Below are 8,578 nucleotides of genomic sequence, written 5' to 3' on the forward strand. Positions count from 1 at the left end.
TTTTTGGAGCTCTGACTGGATTATAATCTGAACAGAGAGCAAGCAGAAACAACCTTTTCTATATGATGAATCACCTTGCCAGAGGGAGATTAGTCAATGGAAATTTGTGTCTGCCTGTACTAGTTAGTAAATATGTACCCATCCCTGCATAAGGCCAGGGGCAAAGCACTAGGGCAGCGGGAGTGGAAGCCTGAGTTGAGTAGTCATAGCTTTTTTGCTGTTGGCACTCCAATATCAACAGAAGTAAGAGCAGAGGAGTCCTAGGCTGATTTCCAGCATTGTAACAGACCTTACGCTTGAAGGATGTCAGGTGCTGAGTCTCGGCTCTCCCATTTACCCTTTCCGCTCATGATCTGTGCAAGGCATACTCCAAACTTCCCCCAAAACATGCTCTTTTCACCTAATCTTGGGTCAGTACAGGACGGCTAATTTTTCCTAGATCTTTTCACAAGGCAAATTATTCAGTCTAAAGCTCATGTAACTTTAGATTCATTTTGTACTGCCCTATTAATCAGTAAAGTGGTAATGTGGTAACCAGAACCTCACAGTGGCAAAGGTAAGTAGAGATTTAAGAAGTCATTACCTTCTCATTCAATAAATATTCATTAAAATGCCAGCCCGCTTCTTTTTCTTCATTCTGGTAGTTGACCACACTTGTATCAAGGTACTTTTTATGGTCAGGTGTACCTTGGCTTTTTCATTCTTTCCCAGAAGTGTCTGAAATAGAGAGACTTGATTATTTGCCAGCTAAACCGAATTCAGTTCATTTTTCCCTAATACTGGTAAATGCAGTTTGAGTGTTGTCAGCAATAGGGTTTTGGTATATCTGTGTTCACATCCTAAATATAGCCTTCATGAGACATCCAAATAGAAAAATCCTTTGGAAGATCTCTTCATTGCAACTTCTTTCTACGATGAACTATTGCTGAAACAATTTATCTGGAGAGAAATGGGAATTCAACAATATAACTTTGTGCCTGCTGGAGCACCTAAAACTTCAGGATTCACATAAATAAAGGCTGCTAATACCACTCTCTAAAGGAATACTTTCATTAATCTTAATGATACAGGGGCTATCATATACTCAGTGTGTTCACTACTCATTAATCATAGGACATTAATAAAGTTCCTGCTTCCAGTGTACCTTGATGAAACAACAAACTCCTCTGTAAATTCAACTGCCCTCCAATATCAGCCTGAACCACTGGACCCAATCTCTGTGTCCCAAGCTCCTAATGCAATCTGACCAGTGTTTAAATAACTGTTCCTATGTCATTCTGATGGCACATACACAGGTTGAGAATCCCTCTCTGAACCCTAGCATAGGATATAGAGCTGGAACTGGTGTGTCAGAATGGGAGAATAGTTTGCTTGCTTATTCATGGTTTTCTTAGTTTCACCAAGGCCTACAAGCTTCTAGTTTAGCCTGTTCAGAGGGAAAAAGGAAGACAAAATCCACTTGTTTAGCAAAGGATTTTCTTTATCATCACTTCTTACCCTTAAAAAAACCTCCCAAGTTACACATCTTTGCAAAATAACAAGTGATTTGTCTTTTCTCAGTCTGATCTCACTCCTGTGGCTTCCAGGTTTTATCAGCATCTCAGGTGAGAAAGAATGCCTCCTGTTGCTCTCCAGATTATTTGTCTTAATATTTGGCAATGATTTGCTCCTATTTGCAGAGAAGCCTCCCTCTTCATATGTAGGCTGCCTTCTTTAGTCATATGCTCCAGCAAAATACTCCAGCTCCATCTGCATAAATTGAATTAGTTATTTTGTGGGGTTAGGACAGGAATGAGAGACATTCAGAGAGGCCAGGCTTTGACTGCCTGATGTTGGTCTCTCAATTTTAGTTATTCTAGGAGAGGTCCCTGGTCTGAGCAGTGTAATTGACTAACATAGTCCATCTGGACCTTCTGTACAGACCAGAAAAAGACAGAATGGCAAACCTAATACAAACACAGGCTCACAATACAAAACCAGCTTATAATTCAATGCAGATATTTTTGCTTCTCCAGTGTGCATCTCATCTTTTGTAATAAAAGCTATTGAGATGCCATGTAGTTATTGGTTAGGATAAGAACAAAGGAGAGAGAGGAAAACATGACTCAGAGTGGATTACTTGTTAAAAAAACCTCATTATTTAAGTATTAAAATAGGAAACACATTTCAGAGGAAGGAAAGTTCTCCATGTAACTGCTCTTCACAGTTATTCTTAGTTATTGTATGTTATCAGGTATCACCTAGTCTAATTAATAACATCCTGAATTACCATGCATAAAATAAACATGTTCATTTGGGGGAAGAAAAAATGTATAGGGCTGTGTTGTGTGATTTGTTCCTGCTTCTTATCCATCTATCCTGTACCCCAGCTTCTCCTAATGAAAGAGGATATTATGTCCCCCTGAAAATAGGTAGCAAATAAATTTTAACCTGTGGAAGTTTCAAAGTCAGCTCACCTTTTCACAAGATAGAAACACAAAAATCAAATTAATCACAGATTATTCCACTCTTAGCTAAAGTAATTTCATATATTCAAATTGCATTTCAACCACTGAGAAAGTCTTTAATTTAGTCTAATTTTCACTGAATCGTCTACTTTGCACAACAATGTACCTTTTTGAGAACATCTTCGTTTGCTATATTCTATAGAGCCACTAGATGTCCCTCGTTCCTACATAAAACTCCAGGTTATGAGACAATCCGTAATTAATCCGCAGGACGAGGTTGGAATTCAAGCAGTGTAGAAGCATGTTTGTGTTCACAGCATGCAGGGTTTTTCTGTAATAAATGCCGGTCCTTTGAATCACACCACTGAGTGTGATTCTGTAAATCACGGCAGTTCCAAATACTGATGTGCCAAACGCACAACAAATGTAACTGTGTTTGGACAAAGTGTATATACGGCAAATACAAAAATCAGGTGAGGCTGAAGAGAGCAGATGAAGATGGCATTGAGCAAAATAGCCTACAAACTCAGTGATCACATACTACACTGGATCATTCCATTCCCGACTATTCACTGACAACAGCATTTTCCATATACATGTTATTACTGACTTTTTTTGCTATTCATGAAGTAAAATGGCAGTCTTTCTTGGCAGTCAGACTAGATCTTATTTATTTAAAGCATACATTGGACCGTAGTCTAGTTGGGGTATGGGTAGACCATACCACTACATGAATTTAGATAATCACTGACTAGCTGGGGAATGGTCACTTCAGTATCAGAATGTGAACGTTGGGCAATGTAAACCAGACACAATACCCATAAAGACATTTGACTTACACTGGCAATGGTGAAAGCAAAGTAAGTCAAACACTGCTCTGAAGGAAACAAAATGTTTCAGCAAGTAAATAGTGTCAGGAAGCTGCCTGCAACTGCCTACGAGCTGTACAACTCCCTTTTCCCTTCCTGCACCCTATCTGCCTTTAGCAAGTTTCCTCTATGCACACAGACCTGACCCCCATTAGTTAATTTATACCACCAGCACTCTGCAAGACCCTGCCACAGAAAGTGCTGCATCTCTAATTCTGTTTTGGAAACTCTTCCTCAGATTAGGACTCACTTCCTCAGTATTTTGAATTCATGCACTGGGAAGGGAAAGGTCATATCTAAGAAAAAAACTGGAGAAACCCAGATTAGTTTTGCTTTTCAAAGTCATGTGAGTGGCGGCAAATTACATCTGTGTAAGGAATAGGACTCCAATGGCCTTTTGGCCTTTTTTGCGTCACCAAAATGTTCATGGCAGAAGGTCACAGCATTTCTTTTCCCAGTTGTTTTTGAGATTGATCCTGAAAAACAAGGGCACTGCCATTTTTCAGTAAGGATACATATGGAGGGTTCTGCCACCTCAGTGTTACTAGTCTCCTAATTTTAATGCCATTGACTGAATGATACAGATTTTCATTGCTAATTAAATATCAGATCATAGTGCATGCTCTCAATGTTATTTATGCTTTTAATGCATGATGATTTCAGGGGGAGCATAAGCATCTAAATGCCTTTATGTGTCTTCGTCCTGTTCTTAAAAGATGAAAGGAAAAAATTATGCAGTCCTCAAGAATATATTTGTTTGTCCAAGGCATTGTCAAAGCACGGAGGGCTGGGAATGTAAGAACTAGAACTTACACAATATGCTTATGGTCTTGTCTACTTGAGGCCTTTGAACCCTTCTCCTGGTTCTCCCTCCCAGCTGTCCTCAGATTGACTCCACTGGAGTGAGCAATTGTTGAAGAGACAGTGTATACAATGCATCAACTATTTCTGGCGCTTCAATTACTTCATTGACTAGAGCTGCTCAGATGATCGTTAACAACAATCTTGCACTTAATATAGTGTACTGGTGACCAGCTTCCACTAGGCCATCTACCAGTGATACCAAAGAGGGTCAAATCCAGAGCCCAGTGACCATCAATGCGAGATTTTCATTGTTTTCAGTGGGATTTGTATCAGATAGATTGTTATTTCCACTGATGAAAGATAAACCATTTGGGGGCTAATAAATCTCACAGTTCCATATAAAACCTGGTGTTCTTTCTAATGCTTAATAGCTCCGCTCTCACTAGTTATCTAACTTAGTCTGAAGCTAAACTTTTTTTTTTCACAGGCTAATATGTGCATTACACAGAATCTCCTTTCCTCTCCTGCTTACTTTCATTGTTGGCCATCTTTTTAATAGGAAACTGAGAACTAAGAAATGGGGAGAATAGAATGACCTATTGAACTAATTTTGCTCCACGGCATAGCTGACAGGAAAACGGCTGCCTCAGCTCAGGGTTCGAGGAATGGAAAACCAGATGTTTCTTGGCTATGTTTAACAGATGTTATTCCAGTTTGAAACAACATTTTAAAATGCAGATCCCAAGAGTTTATGTATTCCAAAGTATTCAAAGAATGGGAAAGTGGAAATTTCTTGCAAGTCTTCAAGTAGTGCCAAGCCTTTTTTCTTTCTTTATATTTTCCCCCTTTATTTTTCCAAATGAACTTTTCCAGTTTAGCATTCCTGTGGCTGATACATACACCAGAACATGCATTGGTGCCTACATGCCTTAGATAATCAGATCGGGTAGATTAACACTGCCACAAACTTAGCATGTGACCTTGGGCAAATCACTTGATTTTCCTGGTTCTCAGTTCTCCACTTGTGCTACCTAGAGCTTGTAAGATCTCCACAACAGTGTCTCTCTCAACTACCAGTATCTACAATAGCTAGCGCAAAGAAACATAAATAAGAACATAGCCCTGGGGTATTACCATAAAATAGATTTTTAAAATTAAGTTAACTACCAGCTATTCAGCAAATGGCAACAGTACATAAAAGAAAGTGGGGGCACACACAAGTTCTTTACAGGGTAATTGCAGACCATCCTGTCTACTGTGGATGCTGTAAATCCCAGCATAAAGTAGAAGGATGGAAGGGCAGAAGTATGAGAAGACAATAGTTTCCATCCTATTCTCTGAATAGATTCAGGTTGCTGTGTTATACAGCCATAACAGCCAATTCTTAATTTAGAACATCTTCCCAGAGTGACCAAGTTATGCTAAGGCCATGATGACCCTCAGAATAAGCCAAAAACAGGGAGGGCAGGAAAGGTGTGCTGAAACATTCTTACCCTGAGCCTGCCAGGTTTGCCTCTGAGTACATTTAGCACATGTACAGGAACTCTTCTGTCAAGCATCACAGAATTAGCGTGATATTATTATCATGCTACAAATAGAGAACTGAAGTGACAGCATACAAGTGATAACCAAAAATATACATTAAAGATCCCAAGTCCATGGAACTGTGCATTTCCCAAGAATAAGCTTTAGCCCATATTTACACAATTTCCTTCTTCCAGTTATGCCAAGTAAATCACAAGAGCTGGCTGTGATAAAACACTCTAAGCACTTCCTTCCCTGGCTGAAACCAGAGATATGCTACCAGCCCCAAAATAGAAAATGCCTCAGCTTAAATTGATTACTAGCGCTCTCGTTGGTTTTGGTGGAAGTGAAGGTGGAGAAGATGACTTTGCTGAAAGAGTTCTTGAACTTTTCAGACATTCCTAATATTCAGAGTACTGTATGGATTCGGGGTTGGGGGAACTGAAGCTCTTTACAGGGGAGAGAGATGTCACCAGCTATACCAACAGAAAAGGAGCAGAAGCACAAATTTCATGTTCAAATGTTGCAGAAATTTCCTAGTATTCTCCCATACACTGCATTGATACATAACACATGAACAGTACGTTAAACCAAATGCGTTATCTTTATTAAAGAGTTATTGTGGATATGATTCTATTTCACTAGAGAGCTGAGATAATCACCACTTTTTAAAACGCAAGTTTAGTCCAAAATTGATTTCTCAGAAAATGAAATACTTTCCGAAAAAAATGTTGACTTTCGCAGAATGATTATTCTATGTGAAAATAATTGAGCCATTTTTCAAATATTTTAAAATAAAAACATAATATTTGGGATTAGAAATGATTGAAACACTCTCCAAAAATTTTAAATATATAGACTGGAAACTTTAAAATGACGACTTCAAATGTTGACTTCTGGAATGAAGATAGCTTCTTGTTTTACAGCCAGCCATAGAAGAATTTTCTTGTATCTTCATAGAACAGCATGTAAAATATAGCAGCCTTAAGGGTAAAAACACTGGCATGTAAAAAAGCATTAAGGTTGATTATTAGAATTTAGCGTAGTCTGTAACAACACAGAAGAACTGAAGCTGGGTGCTTTTGGTCTTTTTTGGCCACAGCCTCTATGCCTGCTCCTTGTATTTAAGTTTCATAAATTGTTCAAATCTTTATCGATAGAATTAATAGCCAAAATATCGCTTCTCAACATCTGGTTCGTATTCTTCTGCCAGTTATGCTGGTGCAACTCTAAATTAAACTGAATGCCTTATGTGAAGCCAGTCCAAATTTATGACGGTATAAGGAAGAAGTGAACTTGGTTCCTTGTCTTTAAAAGATGTCTGAATTTGCAGCCAAATAAAATCCCGTACAGTTCCATGCTCTGTGGCACAAGAGTGCCATCCAGCGGTAACTCCCAAACCTGGATTCGCCGAAGACAGTCCCGCAGAGTTGACTAGTAGCCCGTACCGGTTATACCTGCCAATATCACAGCTGCAAATCCAGACTCCCGAGTAGCCATTGCTAGGCTGAGAGGAACATTTCTGTTAGACTAATAACTTTTTTTTTTTTTAAATCAGTTTTCCATATTGAAGTAGTTTAGACAACGAACGTAGACTGTTCCTTGCTCAAGTAGCAACACGCTGAAGCGGGCGGCTCCTGGGCTAGCTAGACTCAGAAGCAGAAGTACCACCATCGTTAACGTGCACTGCATCTCAGCTAATAGACTCTGCTACTTTTCAGCCACCTCTGACGGCGTCACTCAGTTCTGATAGGAACATGTCAATGCTAATTTGAGCATCCTTGCACAGAGCTTCACCACCCGCTCTAAACGTGTCCTGTGCAGGGGAGAGAGTTGAGAGCAAGAGTGACCAAGCTTTGAGGCTGGTTTCAGGTGAATACTTATACACCCAGATGTCAGTGTGAGTACTGATATCTCCCATCTGCAAAGAACAGGCCCTGAACTCAGACCTCCCAGTACATCATACAAATGTTTTTTAGAGGGACCAGGTACAGTTGCAGTTGTGAAGGCTCAGTCCCACTGGCATCCATTAGAGGGGTTTGAAGATTACTTCTTGAACTGAGCTGCTCTGGGGACTTGGATGGACTAACACATAGTTTTTAGCTCCTGATTGAATTGAGATTCAAATGAGTGCCAAGCTGCTTAGCCCTGTTGAACTGGTGCAGATCTGGGCACTTACAGAGAAGCTCTATACAGCAGAGTATCTTATGTAAAAACACATAAGGTGGCTTGGGAATTTAGGCATGATGCAAGGTCAGACACAGCTCACTGGGGCTTTTCACCATCTCTGTTTTAGATTTAGGAGCTCAAATTCTGCCCTAAGCTCTTATTTTTTGGACTTGGCCTGTAGCCAATAAAATAAATTCTGGTTAAAACCCCATGTAGTTCATGCAGATTTTACTGATCTACCTTATTCTCTGTCTCCCCCCCCCCCATCATCTGTAATGCTTTCCTTTGTAGTTAACTATCTCTTGCAATGCAGATGTATATGAATGATTATGAATGATTCATGGATTTGCTTGGCCTGATTGCCCACAGATTAAATCATTTTGTACAATGGTCCTGTTAGTGTTCTACACTCATCTTACTTCTAAACAGAAATTAAATTATCTGGGGTTGTAGGGTCACCATTGCAGATAATACTTGCAAGACAGAGAGCTCACACCAGTGAGCAGCTGTTTCTGCAATGGTCTCTTCAGGAGATGTAGAAACAGGAGAAAGGATACTTTTATTTCTGGGTAAAATTCCATTTTGATGCATCTGTTGCACTAACATGCAAGATGAGGTACCAGAGATTCAGCTTGCTCCTATGAGCAATACAACAGTGGAGTTTTCCCCCCTAACCTCTGTAAGAGACCAGTGGGCTGCATATAAAGAAACTGGTAATATTCTATTATTTCTATGGTCATCTACTACTTCTACTTCACATTTCAC

This window comes from Haliaeetus albicilla, chromosome 4 (assembly GCF_947461875.1).
Source record: "Haliaeetus albicilla chromosome 4, bHalAlb1.1, whole genome shotgun sequence".
NCBI classification, from domain to species: domain Eukaryota; kingdom Metazoa; phylum Chordata; class Aves; order Accipitriformes; family Accipitridae; genus Haliaeetus; species Haliaeetus albicilla.